We start from the raw sequence: 18,847 nt of genomic DNA, 5'->3' as shown, positions 1-18,847 counted from the left end.
ATACGATAGGGAACTTCTAAGCATGTACGTGGCAATAAGGTATTTTAAGTATCTCCTTGAAGGATGTTTATTTGTGGTGTATATTGACCATGCTCCTTTGCCACATGATTTTAAACAATGAAACGGTAAAGGGAACCCCTATGCAATTATGTCAACTACAATGTTTATCACAGTTTATGACAGGTATCAGACACATTTCTGGAAAAGAAAATAGTGTGGCTGACAGTCTATCGAGACTGGAAGAAGTAGTACCAGTTGATTGTGAGAAGACAGCAAATGCTCAAGTGAGTGATGAAGAACTTGATAAACTTCGCACTAGTCCTCAAACCTCATTAAAATCTAAACAGCAAGAAACCCCTGGTGGAATGTTATTATGATTGTGATGTATCAACAAGTAACATCTGTACTTATATTCCTCAGCACTTAGATATTCCGTTTTTCAGCATTACCATAATATGGCACATCCTGGTATTAAGTCTTCCATGAAATTACTAACGGACAGATATATTTGGTCAAACATAAAACGACATATACAAAACTGTGCGAAATCCTCCATAGCATGCCAAAGGAACGAAGTGACTAAACATGTTAAATCTGCTATTCGCCAGTTTCCAAGGACAGATGGACGATTTATGGTGTCACACATCTATCTAATTGGCCCCCTGCCTCCCTCAGATGAATTCATATACCGTTTAACGCTCATTACGTGATGTTCAAGCAGAAACTGTTCCATGAGTATTTTATAGCTTCTGGATCACTATAGTTGGTGCACCTAACCAAATAGTGATTGACTAAGGAGCACAGTTCCAATAAGAGCTTTTCCAAGCATTAAAGAGGATTTATGGCTATAAATTAACCTAGACTATAGCAAACCACCCACAATCAAAGGGGAAAACAGGGAGATTGCATCGAACATTGAAGGTAGCCATTAGGGCACATCATAAAAATAAATCGAGTGACATAATTCCAACAATTTCCTAGGATTGCTTCGCTGTGTGAGAGAAGAAAATAGCTCAACAGCTGCGGAGATGCTGTACGGCACAACTCTAACATTGCCTGGTGATTTCATTGTAAGGTCGGAAAACAAACTAGAACTAGATCCACCAGGATTCACTTCTCAGATACACCAACATATGGATAAACTATGCCTTTCCGAATGTTCCCACAAGGTAAAGGAAACACCATTTGTTATTAAACATCTGCAAAATGTAACTCATGTACCTGTGAGGAATGACGAAGTGAAAACCAAACTAGCGCCTCCCTATGAAGGCCCCTGTGGAGTTCTGGAGCGAAGAACAAAATATTTCACTCTAAAAAGTAAGGATATACCAACGAACATGCCACTTGATAGATTGAAAGCCAACTTCATCCTTGTCAACTCAAACACTAGTAGTCGACAGGATAACCTACAGAGCACTCTGCCAGTGAAAGAGTTATTCATGCCTCCAACAGTCTCACCAAAAAAAATTATCCCATCTGGTCCAGTTGCGAAATTCCCCAAACAGTTCAAGTAATCAGCTTAAAAACTGAGAGGGGGGGGATGATGTAGGGTTATGTTTATGTTCATAACCTACAGTTCTGTAAATAATTGTTCTTAGTGTTAACTTTATTTTTCTTTTCAAAACAAATAACATTTTGAAATGCAGTGAGTAAGTGATCTAGATTCAGTTGCTGTTGGAGTGTGGTATTGGCCCTGTAACAAAAAGGAAGTTCCAATAACAATTTTGAATCTAAAATATGGAGTTTTTGTGATTAATTGTACACAAAGACCAACATATGTATATCTATGACACTAACAGAAACATAAATGCTGGTAGGCAATCAGATGATATTTGGTAGGTAAATTGTACTTCGCATTAGCACTTTAGCTTCACTTGCTTATGTTTATATCAGTTTCTAGTTAATGGGTACTTGATAGCTCGTTTATAACTTTTATCACCAGTAGTGACATGTCTGAGTAAAAGATAAGTCTTGTTTAAAAGACATCTGCTTTAGGTGGGGCACATCATTTTACGAATTACACTTACTGTGTGATTTGGCTAACATTGCATCTAGTTCATCGATCACTGCTGCTTCTCATCATATTGTTCTGCATGACAATTAGATGAGTGAGTAATGTGTAAGTGAAGATTATGCTGTCTCAAATTTCTAATCAACCTGTTAATGTCAGATCCACACTTGAGTTTTGAAATAATACATTCGAACTGTCGCTATTTTTGGATTAGTTCTGAAGTAGTACACATTCTTCTTCTCCAGATATCTGAAGATACATGTAGGTGCAGAGTTGTAAAGTTTTCTTTCTTTTGCATTTTGGCAATATTTATATAACATTTGTGATATATGGTGGTAAAAATTGTGAAATTTTATTGCCATCTGTTAGCACTTCTTTCAGGATGAATTGTATTTTGAAAAAAAACTCCCTAGTTTTAACGTGTCCTAGAATCTGTACAAAGTGACATACACTATTGTAGTTTGTGGTGTTTGATTCGTCAACTCTCCACGTTTGGTTCCCCTGCAGTTGGTGGGTCTGCTTGACCTTGAGACGTAATCAGTGCTGTTTTTTAACTCTGTTCCCTCAGTTCAGTCCAGGCATGTGTGCAATGCAATGCAGAGCAACTCAGCAGAGGTGTGTAGTCGGCAACGAAAAGTGCAGTGTGTTATTTGGAATGTGAAAACTGAGTCAGTTATAACAGTGAAACGTAATTTTAGACGTCAGTACGGTGGTGAACCACCTACAGCAAAAACTATCTGGTAATTGCCTAAGGTCTTTCAAGGAAACTGGTGGTGTTTTAAAAGGAAAATCACCAGGTAGACCGAGAACTTCTAAAGATATTGATCAGATCCGTGTTTCATGTATTTGGAGCCCAAAGAAGTCATTGGGTGGATTTAGTCTGCAATTAGGGGTCCCTAAAGGTACTGTACAGGATGAAAGCCAGTCAAGGAATATTTTCGGGAATTGGTTTAAAGATATATTTCAAAGGTCCAGTGGAATCTTTACAAGTTTTCTCCGAAAGTAATTCACACCATGTCTACATGACACAGGTCGCTTGCCTTTCAAAACCGAGGCGGTTCTGTCCATTTAAAGCTGCTGACAGGAGACACCCTGAGACCCCTGCTGGAACTGCTAGCAAATTCACGCCATTGATTTTAGCCAATAGCGTGCGCGGGATACCGATCACGTGTGTGGACACCGGAGCGTCCTGTGGAGCAGAACACACTTGCTTCTGTTTCTTGTAATCGAGACCTAGAGCAGAACAGACGTCTGGCTCTACTTTTCACGACCGGTCACCAACGGAAGTTAACATGAACCACTTCCCCCTCCCTGCCATTTTATACATTAACATTGGTGTCAGAAGTTTCTCTCCCCATCTTCAAACCACGTACTCTTTCACAGTTGGTGTCAGAAGTGGGATGTAACAATTATATCCCCCCTTTCCGGCACATACTCTTTTACTGTACTGTGTATGATGTTGTGTGTAAAAGACTGAAGTAGCACGCCTACAAATTGCAACTGTTACATGAAATAAACCCAACTGATAAAAGCGAAAGGGACGAGTTTGCTGTTGACTTTCTACACAGAATTGATGATGATGTCAATTTCTTAAAAGAGATTCTCTTTTCTGATGAGGCTACATTACATGGCAGTGGAACAGTTAATCGTATAGCTGCAGAATTTGGGGGGCAGAGCATCTACATGAAGTTATCCAGCATCAGCGTGACTCTCCTAAAGTTAATGTCTGGTGTGGTTTGATGGAAGATTGTGTAATTGGCCCTTTCATTTTTGTAGAAAAAACAATAAACACGGACGTTTATTGTGACGTGTTGACGGAGTTCGTCTTTCCCTAAATGGACGATGTTGAGGAGGAAAAGGCGCTTGTGTTTTTCCAACAAGATGGCACCCCACCTCATTACAGTAACCATGTGCGTGCAGCTCTTTACACTCGCTTTCCAGGAAGGTGGATAGGCAGGGCTCGCCTGTTACCTTGGCCACCACGCAGCTCAGGCTTATTACCCCCACTTGCATCTCTCTTTTGGAGCCACATAAAAATGTTTTCTACAGTGAAAAGATCAGAGACATCAATCATTCACTGGAAAGAATCGCTGTGCCAGTTGGGACAGTTACACCTGAAATGTTGGTGAATGCATGGCGAGAAGTGGAATATCTTCTAGACGTGTGCAGGGCAATAAGTGGATCCCACGTTGATCTCTACTAACGCCAAACAAAACCTGAAGGAATTCTCTTTCATGATATGTATTCAATGATGTAATTTTGCACTAATTTCCCCACTAAATTTATACTTAAAACTAGGGAGATCTTTTTTAGACACCCTGTACATTTTAGATTACATTGATTGTAGCCAAATTAAGACCGATTCACCCTGGACGGAATGGTATGTCACGGCACGCCATGTCATAACATTTCACAATGCATTTCAAATGGCTGCATTCACACAGGCTGCATTGGCACGAAACGCACCTTTCGTCATCATCAGGGTTTCTTGTGAAGAGAGTTGTGACACAGGTGTTGGTGGTGGATGGGAGGGAGGGGGGGAGGCAATTGTTTTATAGAGTGCTTACTTCAGACATTAACTTGTTTTCGCCGCGTTCACTCATGTTATAGTAATGGAGTTTGTGCTTTTGTATCGTCTTGATCTTTATTTTATTATTTTCCTATGTTTTCGTGACAAATTTCAAATCTTCCATGACTATACCGATATATTTTCCATTGGATGTTCTTTCACAAGTGAGGCCAGATATCTGCATTGAAAAATAATTTAGGTTTTACAATAGCAGAGCAGAGCCGACATCTACATTGTGTTATTAAATAAGAGCGTTGTAAAAACTTTGCTAATGATGTTTCATTAAGTGAAAATGCAGATCTGTTGAAGGTGAAAACGACAATTGTTTATGATGTTATTCACTACATAGGAAATAAACGTAATGGGTAAGGTAAAGAGTTGCTGTGTGTTCCCTTGTAAATGTTGTTTGAGGTGTTTGTATGCATATATATTCACTAGAAAATGTCCATATTTTGAAATGTTTCACTTTTCAGCAATTAACCATACTAAATTGATGAAGAATATTTGTTATGAAGTTGGCTTTGGATATTAATAAACTACACTCCTGGAAATTGAAATAAGAACACCGTGAATTCATTGTCCCAGGAAGGGGAAACTTTATTGACAGATTCCTGGGGTTAGATACATCACATGATCACACTGACAGAACCACAGGCACATAGACACAGGCAACAGAGCATGCACAATGTCGGCACTAGTACAGTGTATATCCACCTTTCGCAGCAATGCAGGCTGCTATTCTCCCATGGAGACGATCGTAGAGATGCTGGATGTAGTCCTGTGGAACGGCTTGCCATGTCATTTCCACCTGGCGCCTCAGTTGGACCAGCGTTCGTGCTGGACGTGCAGACCGCGTGAGACGACGCTTCCTCCAGTCCCAAACATGCTCAATGGGGGACAGATCCGGAGATCTTGCTGGCCAGGGTAGTTGACTTACACCTTCTAGAGCACGTTGGGTGGCACGGGATACATGCGGACGTGCATTGTCCTGTTGGAACAGAAAGTTCCCTTGCCGGTCTAGGAATGGTAGAACGATGGGTTCGATGACGGTTTGGATGTACCGTGCACTATTCAGTGTCCCCTCGACGATCACCAGTGGTGTACGGCCAGTGTAGGAGATCGCTCCCCACACCATGATGCCGGGTGTTGGCCCTGTGTGCCTCGGTCGTATGCAGTCGTGATTGTGGCGCTCACCTGCACGGCGCCAAACACGCATACGACCATCATTGGCACCAAGGCAGAAGCGACTCTCATCGCTGAAGACGACACGTCTCCATTCGTCCCTCCATTCACGCCTGTCGCGACACCACTGGAGGCGGGCTGCACGATGTTGGGGCGTGAGCGGAAGACGGCCTAACAGTGTGCGGGACCGTAGCCCAGCTTCATGGAGACGGTTGCGAATGGTCCTCGCCGATACCCCAGGAGCAACAGTGTCCCTAATTTGCTGGGAAGTGGCGGTGCGGTCCCCTACGGCACTGCGTAGGATCCTACGGTCTTGGCGTGCATCCGTGCGTCGCTGCGGTCCGGTCCCAGGTCGACGGGCACGTGCACCTTTCGCCGACCACTGGCGACAACATCGATGTACTGTGGAGACCTCACGCCCCACGTGTTGAGCAATTCGGCGGTACGTCCACCCGGCTTCCCGTATGCCCACTATACGCCCTCGCTCAAAGTCCGTCAACTGCACATACGGTTCACGTCCACGCTGTCGCGGCATGCTACCAGTGTTAAAGACTGCGATGGAGCTCCGTATGCCACGGCAAACTGGCTGACACTGACGGCGGCGGTGCACAAATGCTGCGCAGCTAGCGCCATTCGACGGCCAACATCGCGGTTCCTGGCGTGTCCGCTGTGCCGTGCGTGTGATCATTGCTTGTACAGCCCTCTCGCAGTGTCCGGAGCAAGTATGGTGGGTCTGACACACCGGTGTCAATGTGTTCTTTTTTCCATTTCCAGGAGTGTATATCGTTTCCAGAATTCATTTTCTCTGTGCAGCGGAGTGTACACAGATTTGAAACTTCCTGGCAGATTAAAACTCGATCGTAGGACCTTTACCCTTCGTGGATGAGTAGACTACAGATTGAGATTTATGAAGACTTTTCAACAAAATAGATGCAAGCAGAGAAAATGTCAACAAGACAACATGGGAAGAGCCATGCCATAGAGATGGCACAAATATAAAGCGCCAAGAAGAATTACTAGAGCAATTTCTTGACATTCTGGCACTGTAGAAGGACTGTGCAGTGAGTTTTCCACAAACAATTAATATTTTTACACTCATTCATCAACCACTGATCATGTAAATGTTATGGGTTTTTGTAAATGTGCTTATGAAAATGCACAATAAAGAGATTTTACACTAAAATTAACATTATATTCCGATTTTACATCAAAAATTGATTGAAAGTTTCCTAATATAATTATCAGTTTTAAGTTATGTCTTACGCATCTGCCTCATGAGCAGTCTTTGTGATGATATCTGTGCCTACAGAAAACAAAATAAAAACTATTTGGAATGTGATAAAGGGGGACATGGACAGAAAAACAGGGAACATGACACACAGAGAAATTAAACAAGGTGACAATGTTGTAGAGAAATCCGAAATGGTTGCAGAAATATTATTCAAACTTATTTGACAGTAGAGGAGAAGGCTGGCTGTAAAGCATCTGTGGATGAAACAACTGATCTTTTACAGAAACTATTACCAAGAGAATGCTGCAGATACCTCTACCTCATGTCAAAGTAAATGAGATTGAAATAGTGATTAAGTCAATGAAAAGTAAAAAGTTAGTTTGTGTGAACAATATATTTAGTAAAATACTGAAATACTTTCATATTGTAAATATAAAAGTGCAGTCTTACGTAATATATTCAATAAATCTCTGCAGGAAGGAATTATCACTGATAAATTAAAACTGGCAGTAGTGATACCACTCTTTTTAAAATCTGATAAAAGTTAGTTTGGTTGTGTTAGTCAGTAGCATTGGACCCATAGGCTAAGATCAATTAGGGTACTTGCTGTGGTTTTTGCCACCATGTTGTATGGATAATTATAGTTATTAGCAAGGTGTGTGGTTTGCAAACGAGTGCATCAGCCCGAAATCAGTAACCACTACAACTGAATTTTATATCAATGCAGCTGAGATGGATAAAATAAAAAAAGAGGTTTCCAATTTCCTCAGATAAAAGTAACATCACAAACTATCGCCCAATTTCCCTTCCAGCTGTCTTTTGAAAAATTCTTGAAAACTCAAGTATAGAATGATTGTTGATCATGTAAATTTCCACAATATCCTCAACAAAAGTCACTTTGGGTTTCATGCTGGTCTTTCTACAGAACAAGGAATATTCTCTTTCAACAAGCAAGGTTTGGAAGACAGTAACAAAAAATATGACCAGTAGGTATTTTTTGTGATCTCTGAAAAATCTTCGATTGTGTAAACTATCAAATATTTTTGAAAAAAAACCAGGGTATTGGTTTAGCAGGTACTGCCTGTTCATACCTTCAATCATATCTAGAGGATCGAAAGCAGATTGTGATGCTGAATGTCTTATCTGAAGAATGTGGTTCATCTGAGTGGGACACTACTTCTTATTTTTCACAAGCAAAACCACAATTCGACAGAGGACTGAGCGGATACATCTCTGCGTGATGTCAGGATAACTGTTGTGAACCTGTGAGGCACTAACGACACTCTGTTCTGATACAAAAAGTAAATTTATCTTTTTCACAGGCGAAACCACAATTCTACAGAGGGCCAAGTGGATACATCTCTACATGGTGTCAGGATAGCTGTTGTGAACCTGTGAAGCATCAACAACACCAATGAAACATTATTAGAATGTAGTTATTTATTCACAATATTTACAAGCTGTCGTTCTTCTGCAGCAGCCTCAGCTGTTGCTAATTCAGCTGCTGACATTAGCTCAGTGTATGCACGCCCAGTGGGTGATGTCAGCGACCCTGGTGGTGCGACGGCTTCTGTGTAGTACTGGTATTGTATAACAGTGGTATTCCACATTTGGGTACCTACTACTGGAAATTGTATTTTAATGTGCAATCTGGATTGATCAGTATCCACTCTTACAGCAGATATGCGATAAAATAAGGCTACATTCTTACTGGTTATAGGCACATGTTGTAGTCTCTGTGGAATGTCTCTTTGTGATTTCTGTAATGCCATTAATATTTGCTTGGATTTAATAACGTTGCCCTGAATTGTCCATTAGTAACTTGATGGACTACTTCATGCAAAGTTTCGACCTCAATCCTTTTATTGTTTAATCTCTCTGCTAACGTTCGGAACAATGTAGCTATTACCACTTTCTGATCCAGTATGCTTAGCTAGTTTTGTATTTTCTATACATCACTGTGTAAGACATTTCTGGGGTACTGCGCATATTGTTCTAATTCTGTTGTTAAGTTCCATACTCTTTTAGTAACGTTAAATATTCCTTACACCATGTTTCCTATGTGTGTCGTGTGCCAATCTACTTTTGCTTTTGTATCTTTCGTTAACTCTTGTACATTTAGAAGTGTGCTGTCTACATTTTTGGTGTCTTCATTATTCGCTGTTCCACACAGAGATTTTAGCAGTTTCTCTCCCGCATCTTACCGACCTAATTTTTAATGTATTAGCGTTCTTGGTACTACTTCTGTTCACTGTTGCAACTGAGTCTTCACTTTCTCATACAAGAGCTTTAACTCCTGATACTCGTTATGCATATCTCCGAATAATCCATTTTTCCCGCTTCTTGTTATAATGCTGTGAGCCTTTCCTGTAGTCTTCACACATCATTTCTTACCTTCCAAGTATTGAATGTAATCATGAAAGTCCATATGTGACACATGTGTAGAACATCTGATCACCTACCAAATAAAATTCCATTGTACAGAGGCTGATTCTGTACCACATCTCCTCTGCTATAGCACAGGAGTACTATACTCAGAAAAAGTTTTCCAGGTAACATCCTGGTACACCACCTAAGACAAAATGATGCACTATCAACCTCTACCTCGTTTATGCAAGTACATAAACACAAAATATGACAAGAAAAGAAAAGTAACTAACAAACACTATATGTGCATTTACATGAAATTTATGCTATTTTCTAGACCTAAGTGCGTGAGGTACATTTCTCTGATGTTCCTTTTTCCTTAGTAATTCTTCTTTTTCCGTAATGGTTGAAGGAATCTGTGACAATGCATCAGTCTCACCTCTAAATGGTTGGACTCTTCTTACATGGAGTATGGACGCTCTAGTTGGCAACTATGATTTATGTTGACTGGTTAAGTTATTTCAATAACTTCATTAGTGCCATGATATTTCGTTAAAAACAAAAAAAATGGTCAAATGGCTCTGAGCACTATGGGACTTAACTTCAGAGGTCATCAGTCCCCTAGAACTTAGAACTACTTAAACCTAACTAACCTAAGAACATCACAAACATCCATACCCAAAGCAGAATTCAAACCTGCAACCATAGCAGTAGCGCGGTTTCAGACTGAAGCGCCTAGAACCGCTCGGCCAGTACAGCTGGCTATTAAAAACATTCTGGTTTTGCCCTTTGGGGTATACAGATTAGCAAGTTTTACACACTGTCCTATTATGTATTGTGACAGTTTGTTTGTCTGTTGTCCAGTATATTCTTTCTTCCCTAAAGCTTTTGTGTTAGCACATTTTACCATTTGCCAAATTTCTCTCAGTTTCTTCACAGAATTTTTTCACTGGGTCATCCTGTGGACCCAGTTTAGGTTGAATTACAACAAGATGTCATGGCATTTTTCGCCCATGTACTACCTCATACTGTGAGAGGCCAGTTCCAGTATGAACATTTAAATTATGCGCCCTGATGATAAAACTGAAATATATGTCGCAATTTCAATCCTGTGAATTATATATTGGCTTAACGTTTTGTATAAAATATGGTGAACTCATTCTGTTTGTCCATTCGTTTGAGGATGGAATGGGCTGGTAGGTAACTTCTTAATTTTCAGTAAACGACATAACTGCTTCATTAGCTCAGATACAAAGTTAGCACCCAGAACCGTAATAATGGTTTTTGGAATGACAAGTTTCAGTAACCAGTTGTTAACGTGGCCTGTGTTTCTGTACTTGTTTACTGATCTGGAATAGCTACCATAACTTAATATTGTGAAAAATATCTAGCATCGTAAACAAATATTTATTACCCTATTGTCCTAAAACATCCTATCCTAACATATAAAATGGTTTGTCAGCTTCTGGTAGTCTCTACAACTGAATTTTCTGGTAATTCCAATCTGCTCTTTGTGCACATGGGATGCAGTTTCTTGCGTATTGTTCTACATCACTGCGACATGGTTTCCACCAGAATCTTTCAACTACACACTTAGCTTATCTATATTTGTGTGTTTGACTCCTGTACTACATAGTCAAACTCACTTAATTTTAACGCTCATCTCTGCAATCGACTTGATGGGTCTTTGAACCCTAATAACCATTTTAAATAAACAAGATGTGTTATAATTTTGAATTTCAGACTGTACAAATAACAACGAAAGTAAGAGGTTCTGTAAATAACTGCAAACATTTCTTCTTCAATTGTCGAATAATTAGTGTCAGCCTTATGCAATTGTCTGGAGGCATATACCATGAGACGTGCTGTCCCATCAACATTTTGATCTAAAATACTGCCCAAAGCATCGTTGGATGCATCACACACAGGTATGAATTCCTATTCACAGTCGAGGAATATTAATGCAGGATCTGGTATTAGTACCTCCTTGAGCTTCTTGAACACTTCTTAACACTGTCTTGTCCACTGAAAACTAACACATTTTGGTAGTGACTTAGTCAACAGGCATGCAGTTTCTGTGAATTCCTTCACAAACTTACCACAATAATTGTGTGACCCAATAAAAGACTGTAATTGTTTAGTAGTGTGTTGCATTGGAAAATCGTGGACAGCGGAAGTAAGTCAAAGATCTGTCCTCGCTCCATCTTGATTGATAATATGCCCAAGATAGTTTACTTGTGATTGAACAAAATGGCATTTCGCCACACTAATCGTAAGTGTGCTATCCTCAATCTACTAAATAATTTATCTAGATGCTTAACATGATCATCTACAGTTCTCGAATAGACAGTTATATTGTCAAGGCATGCCATACAGAACCTTGCTTTTAACACACAAAGTACCTCATATAATTGGCGTTGGAGTGTAGCCAGAGAAATTTTCAATCCAAATGGCATTCTCTGATAATGGAAATGACCTGAAAGTGTTGTGAAAGCTGTCTTGGGTCTGTTTTCAGGAAACACTACCGGTTAATGATAACCACTTCTAAGATCAATCGCTGAAAAGCATTTACATCTTCCTAGGGTATGTAATGTATTGTGATGTTTGAAATTGGATATGCATCTGTTGTGGTTCTTGCATTCAAGTAATGGTAGTCACAATGGAATCGATATTTTTGAGTGCTGTCAACTGACTTTTTTGATACAACAACAATATTTGCTGACCATGGGCTATCACTATACTCGATAGTACCTCACTTAATCGTTGATCTATAAATTCGTCTACTAGTGGCTGAAGATGTTTCACTATTATGTATGGTTTTCTATAAATTGGTGGATTATCACCTATTGGTATGCTTTGTTATGTAATATGATTTGCTAGTAGTGGAGCATTTGAACTGAATAAATCTGAATGTCTTAACAACAAGGTTTCCATGGTTCCACATTCACTGTCTTTCAAGTGATGAACCTTGGCATGTAGTACAAATACATAGACGATTTGTTTGATGCTTCAGTCTTCACATGATCGATTGATATCCTCATACTGGAGTATCTCTAAATTCGCTATATTTAGTCCTTTCAGGAGATTCACTTCATTTGTCCCAAAGTTAAGCTTACTGGAATCATCACTTCCCCATTGATGTTGGTTATGCGATCAGTACTTCTGTGTATAAAACAATGCATTTCATCTAATACTTCATTGTTCTGCACTAACTCAACCACACATGATCTCTGCTGTGGCACATAGGCGTCTACAGTTACCCAAACTAACTTCCCCATACCAGCAGGTACTTTGTCATACATAATTATCTTTAATTTATGCGTATGCAGTTCATTTGGTGATACCTTAACAGTCAGCGTTCTGTGTGATACAAAAACATTTATAGCTGTTGAACTCATCAGAAACAAGTTCCCACCAAGTTCAACTGTGTGCTGTGAGTGATTAAATTTTGCATGATATCTATCAAGGAAGTCAAGACCGAGAATCTCGAAATACCCTTGTCCCACAGTTGGCAACGCTTCCATATGCTCATGAAACTTTGTAGTTCCAATCCTAAAAAGGAGCTGTGTTGTCCCCTGTGATATCAAATCATTATTTCCCACTCCATGTAATTTGTACTTGAGACTCCTTAGTCTTCCCCTACCCACAAGGTCTAGACTAATCACAGATACATGTGCACTGGTATCAACTAAAAATTTACATTCTTTACCATTTACAAAGCCCATCAAACAACAATTCGTCTCTGTATTCGTATCTGCAGTACTCTGACTTACTGGGGTTGTTTTCTGGTGGATTTTTCATGCATACTCTTCGCGAAAATTCTCCAGGAATTCCTCGCAAAAACACATCATGAGCTCTGTTTTCTGCTCCGTGAGTATGAGGCGATTCACTTCTGGTTTCGCTGTCATTTATATGTCTGGGCATTTACATTAAAGATTCTCTCTGAAAAAGACTCCACAATTTCATTTGCCTTCTATTTGAACCCACTCAAATGTTCTCTAAAAGATGACTGGGTGTTGTGTGATGTCCTTATGTTAGTTAGGTTTAAGCAGTTCTAAGTTCTAGAGGACTGATAACCATAGATGTTAAGTCCCATAGTGCTCAGAGCCATTTGACCATTTTTTTGTTCTCTAAAAAACCGAGCACTGTTCTGCTTATGATATCTCTGATCCAAACTTTCTGCTAATGGCTCAAGTCTATTTGCCTTGCTCAGCGTTTCATGATACATCACATATATCTTGGCTTCACCCAGATTCACAGTGTAGTTTCATCTGAGCAATTACTCATTCTAGTTGCAGCAATATATCATTAATGAATACCATAACGTCTTCTATTGCTGTGCCAGAGAAGGGTGTGATTAGGTTGGCTACTGATGGATCTACTGAAAAGTGGGGCATTGCTACTGGCAGCTTAAATGTATTTGAACCCCACTGTGACTCTCGCACAGTCCGCAAAGATTCCAACAGAACCATTAATTCATTATGGCGTAACTTTTGTTCAGCGTTTTTCTCTAACAATTGTGACACTTGTTTCGTCAAGGTGGTTATACTCTCAGTAGTACTAGATGACCTTGTGCCTAGCATTTTTGTGCAATTTATCACTAACTTTATTTTATACTGAAAATACTTGTTTCAAATAGAGCAACATATACCACACACGAAAAATACGACTTATAATATGTAAAACTGGATTCCACTACTTCTTTTGCCTGACCATCACCCAGCGACACTCACTACACTTGTGTGCTGTATCATCATACTGTCTATAAGTACAACAAGTTACTGATATGAACTTACTGCACAGTTCGCTATGACCAACAAATTTCCAAATAATACATCTCACTGATAGCAACCATAGATTCCACAAAAGATACTTCGAACATATTATGCCCATCAATGTGCTTAAACGATGCCATATGACAACCAAAGTAAAAGAAAAAGTCTTTTTTGCTTACAGCATTGTGGTTACTGTCCCAATGTTTGATTGTCTTGGATCCAGATCGTTGCCTCCAAATTCCACGTGTTGGAGTCAATCACTTTCGATGCCAAATGCTCTGATGGCGGGGTCAGACTGCAAACTTTGCAACAGATTTACAGAGGACCGAGTGGAGACACCTCTGCATGAAGTCAGGATAGCTGTTGGGACCCTGTGAAGCATCAATGACGCCAGTAAAACATTATTAGAATTTAGTTATTTATTCACAATGTAAATAAGTCATCAGTCGTTCTTCTGCAGCAGCCTTGGCTGTTGCTAATTGAGGTGTGTGTTGAATTCTAGTTGATGTCCATCGAGTCAGCTCAGTCATGACCATGAGGTGAGGTGATGTCAGCAACCCTGGCAGTGAGGCGCTGTAGGTGAACGAGGCAGTGGTAGTAGTGGGGCGAACTATGTTCTAGCTCATTTTGTTAGTGCAAGTTGCATACATTCAGGGGCAAACTTGATTGATTTATGACCTAAACCTATTCTTATGCTAATTGACTGTTGATCCCCTGGGGGTTGATTTATGACCCCCTGAGGTCAATCTGCGCTTTTGAGAAACGCCCCCACCCTATCCCTCCCCTCCATCCAATTAATTGATTAATTAATTTAAGCTATAAGTTAATTAACCCCTCACCCTCTGTTAAATCTACCAGCCCTCTCCCCTCCCCTACCTGAAAATTGGTGTGCTGGAGAGGCAGGATCTCATGGCATGAAGTTCAAATCAATGTCAATTACATAGTTTATGTATAAAATTTAATTTGCATGTGTTGGATCTCTCTTTTATTTGGGGGGAAAAATTCGTCATTCTCTGCTGTTTTGTGAGATGCAAGTCTTGTAAAATACATTGAAAAGAAGTAATTAAGTACATCACCTTTTTTCTGATCATGCAAAAAATTCTGTCATGACATCAAGGTCAACATAACCTACCACATGTAATTACTCTGTTAAAAGTCTTCTGATCACGTCTTATCGCTGACTGCAGGGCAGATGTGCCGGCTGATTCATGTATCCCCTCGCGTTCAGGTTGGGAGAGGGGTGTATACACAGGGCCGGCTTGTGCAGCGTGCAGAGCAGAAGTCGCGCTAATCACTGAACAAAAGCTTGAGGTGGAGAGAATTCTTTGATACTGATACCCAGGAAATTCTTGTTAGAACATATGCTCTCTCTCTCTCTCTCTCTCTCAAATGGCTGCTTCCTGTTTGTGTGTGCACGGACCAACCTGTCCAAACCTATTGACCAAGGTTTCCCTGAACACTGGAATCTGAATGGTTCCCACCAAATTAGTGGGCATAACATGAATCTATATAAACCCTACCCCTTACTCCCCGACCTCATTCTGCTATTGTTTGCAGTTGGGTCAGCTTGATTTGATGGCTCTTTCATGTGTTACTAGTCTGTTTGCTTCGTTGTCATGTTCTCTGTACCAACATGAAGCCTTCTGCAGGGGAATCAAGAAATAGCAGTAGCAATGTCAGTGGCAGGAAATGCCCAAGGCAGTGGAAATTACCTGGTAAGTTAATATTAAAATTAGCAACTGTAATTTTTTCTCCCACTAAGAATTTTGTAGTAACAATACTAAATACATTTCGTCATACTGTTTCATCATACATCCAAATTGTGGATGAAATGGAGGTGGAGAGTCTTCAACAGCAGGAACAGCATTGGAAGTAGTATACATATTCTTCTTCTTCATATACAATAATATACTTTTGTGTCAACTCATTGTCCTTGTAGAGCTGTACCATGGGAAGCAAGTAGAGGGTGTTGGTTGGTGGCTGGTATCCTTTCCTATAACACAAACTGCACACATGTACCTGTGTCAACAAGATTACTTATTCATAAGAACAAGAAGTTACTTAATATAGTCCAGATATTGTGGTACAAGTTCTTCTGTAATAGTCTACATTAGCCCCATTGCTAGTGAAGTACAAGTTCCGTTATGTACACTACTCTGGTCGCTAGGTACTGATTGGCTCTGAGCTAGAGGCTGAGCTAACTGTGACTGCGACTCCCACTGTGCTGCAACTGATGACTTGACTCATTGCCTCAATGGATGACTAACTGGCCCTACTGTCCATGACAGCGATCTAATACTGGTGGCCGAGAGGGCGTTGCAGCGCATTTCTTGCGAGTCTGTCTTTGGCCTCTTTCCTAATAGGCACACTTGCTCTGGTGTCTATTATCGATCTTCTTGCAATCTCTTTGCTGCTTGGACTTCTGGAGCCAGCTTACGCCAGCTGTTATTTAGGGTCAGTCAGTGAGTATTTGCTGTTGCACATGACTTCGAAAATCAAAATCGATAACTGTAACTTTTTCAGTAAGAATTTTGTAGTATTAAATACATGTAATCTTAATATTTCAGTGTATGTCCAACATGTAATTGGTGATGTGGCTGCTGAAAGCCAGCAACAGCAGCAGCATCAGCATTGTAAGTAGTATATATATTTTTCTTCTTTTTAGTATTGTATGTATATAATATGTTGCTGTTCGATAAAAATTTCATTGTATATGTAACATGGTGCATATTCTTTGTTGTTGTAGATTATGTCCTGGTAGAAGAAGAGGAACAGGGACAGGTATGTATCAAGGATAAGCAGGAGCCATGGCAGATCTCCTGTAAGTGTATATTCTTAAAAATACTTTTTTAGGTTTTTTGTGTGCATATGTTTTTATTATTAAAAAATTAATATGTGGTTTTAGATGATAGCAGTGAGCCGGACAGATGGCTCTTCCCCCAGTTCAGGTGAGGACGAAATTCCACAGTGGGAGGAGGATATGGAGAGAGACTGTCATTAGCATGAGGAGAAGCTGGATGGCCTGAGGGGGATACCAACGAGCCAGGGTGAAATAGGTAATTTATATATATATATATATATATATATATATATATATATATATATATATATGTATCCATGCAAATAGAAGTGCAAAATGGCTAAGTAGGGCTGGCTAGAGGACAAATGTAAGGATGTAGAGGCTTATCTCACTAGGGGTAAGATAGATACTGCCTACAGGAAAATTAAAGAGACCTTTGGAGAAAAGAGAACCACTTGTATGAATATCAAGAGCTCAGATGGAAATCCAGTTCTAAGCAAAGAAGGGAAAGCAGAAAGGTGGAAGGAGTATAAAGAGGGTCTATACTAGGGCGATGTACTTGAGGACAATTTTTGGAAATGGAAGAGGATGCAGATGAGGATGAAGTGGGAGATATGATACTGCGTGAAGAGTTGGACAGAGCACTGAAAGACCTAAGTCGAAACAAAGCCCCGGGAGTAGACAACATTCCATTAGAACTACTGACAGCCTTGGGAGAGCCAGTCCTGACAAAACTCTACCATCTGGTGAGCAAGATGTATGAGACAGGCGAAATACCATCAGACTTCAAGAAGAATATAATAATTCCAATTTCAAAGAAAGCAGGTGTTGACAGATGTGAAAATTACCGAACTATCAGTTTAATAAGTCACGGCTGCAAAATACTAATGCAAATTCTTTACAGACGAATGGAAAAACTAGTAGAAGCCAACCTGGGGGAAGATCAGTTTGGATTCCGTAGAAATATTGGAACACGTGAGGCAATATTGACCCTACGACTTATCTTAGAAGCTAGATTAAGGAAAGGCAAAGCTACGTTTCTAGCATTTGTAGACTTAGAGAAAGCTTTTGACAATGTTGACTGGAATCCTCTCTTTCAAATTCTGAAGGTGGCAGGGGTAAAATACAGGGAGCGAAAAGCTATTTACAATTTGTACAGAAACCAGATGGCAGTTACAAGAGTCGAGGGACATGAAAGGGAAGCAGTGGTTGGGAAGGGAGTGAGACAGGGTTGTAGTCTCTCCCCAATATTATTCAATCTCTATATTGAGCAAGCAGTGAAGGAAACAAAAGAAAAATTCGGAGTAGGTATTAAAATCCATAGAGAAGAAATAAAAACTTTGAGGTTTGCCGATGACATTGTAATTCTGTCAGAGACAGCAAAGGACTTGGAAGAGCAGTTGAACGGAATGGACAGGGTCTTGAAAGGAGGATATAAGATGAACATCAACAGTAGCAAAACGAGGGTAATGGAATGTAGTCGAATTGAGTCGGGTGATGCTGAGGGAATTAGATTAGGAAATGAGACACTTAAAGTAGTAAAGGAATTTTGCTATTTGGGGAGCAAAATAACTGATGATGGTCGAAGTAGAGAGGATATAAAATGTAGACTGGTAACGGCGAGGAAAGCATTTCTGAGGAAGAGAAATTTGTTAACATCGAGTATAGATTTAGGTGTCAGGAAGTCGTTTCTGAAAGTATTTGTATGGAGTGTAGCCATCTATGGAAGTGAAACATGGACGATAAACAGTTTTGACAAGAAGAGAATAGAAGCTTTTGAAATGTGGTGCTACAGAAGAATGCTGACGATTAGGTGGGTACATCACATAACTAATGAGGAAGTATTGAATAGGATTGGAGAAGAGAAGTTTGTGGCACAACTTGACTAGAAGAAGGGATCGGTTGGTAGGAC

The sequence above is a fragment of the Schistocerca americana genome, chromosome X (assembly GCF_021461395.2).
Source record: "Schistocerca americana isolate TAMUIC-IGC-003095 chromosome X, iqSchAmer2.1, whole genome shotgun sequence".
Classification (NCBI taxonomy): Eukaryota; Metazoa; Arthropoda; class Insecta; order Orthoptera; family Acrididae; genus Schistocerca; species Schistocerca americana.
Note: the sequence above shows the minus strand (reverse complement) of the source record.